We start from the raw sequence: 793 nt of genomic DNA on the forward strand, positions 1-793 counted from the left end.
AAAAAAAACGATTCGCCCCCCTGACTGCTGGGACCCAGCAGCTACACCTTCGCACGCAAGGAAGTGCGTCCGGGCAAAAAAAAACAAAACGATTCGCCCCCCTGACTGCTGGGACCCACCAGCTACATCTTCGCAGGCAAGGAAGTGCCTGACAGTCGGGACCCACCTGGTCGAAGCGTACGTAGCGTTGTCATTCTGGTCGCGAACGTGTACGTACATACTGGTCGATGTAGAGGCGCGCACGTGTCGTAGTAGAGGCGCGCACATGTCGTAATAGAGGCGCACACGTAGCATGTACACGTACGTATAGCGGCCAGGGTGCAAGAAAGAAAATACGGCCACGTATGTGTACATACGGGCAGGGTCTCGAACGCCTACTCGCGCATACGTACGGCCAGGGCTCGTGTACATGGCTGGGTCGGAACGGAGAAACAGCGTCGTCGTCGTGTTCATGGGGAGGCAACGGAATGCGTCATGTTCATGGGGAGGCAACGGAATGCGTCGTGTTCATGGGGAGGCAACGGAATGCGTCGTGTTCATCGGGAGGCAACGGAATGCGTCGTGTTCATCGGGAGGCAACAGAACGCGTGGGAGCCAACCGGCTGGGTCGGAACGGAATGCGTGGTCGTGTTCATCGGGAGGGCTTGGACGGAACAGGCGATGGAAATGAGGCCTGGCGTACCGCAGAACGGAGGAAACGGACCTCCTACGTTCGGAATGGGGTTCTGTTGATCGGGAGGGGTGTGGCGTACCGCAAAACGGAGGAAACGGACCTCCTACGGTCGAAATGGGG

This window comes from Triticum aestivum, chromosome 5D, assembly GCF_018294505.1.
Source record: "Triticum aestivum cultivar Chinese Spring chromosome 5D, IWGSC CS RefSeq v2.1, whole genome shotgun sequence".
Classification (NCBI taxonomy): domain Eukaryota; kingdom Viridiplantae; phylum Streptophyta; class Magnoliopsida; order Poales; family Poaceae; genus Triticum; species Triticum aestivum.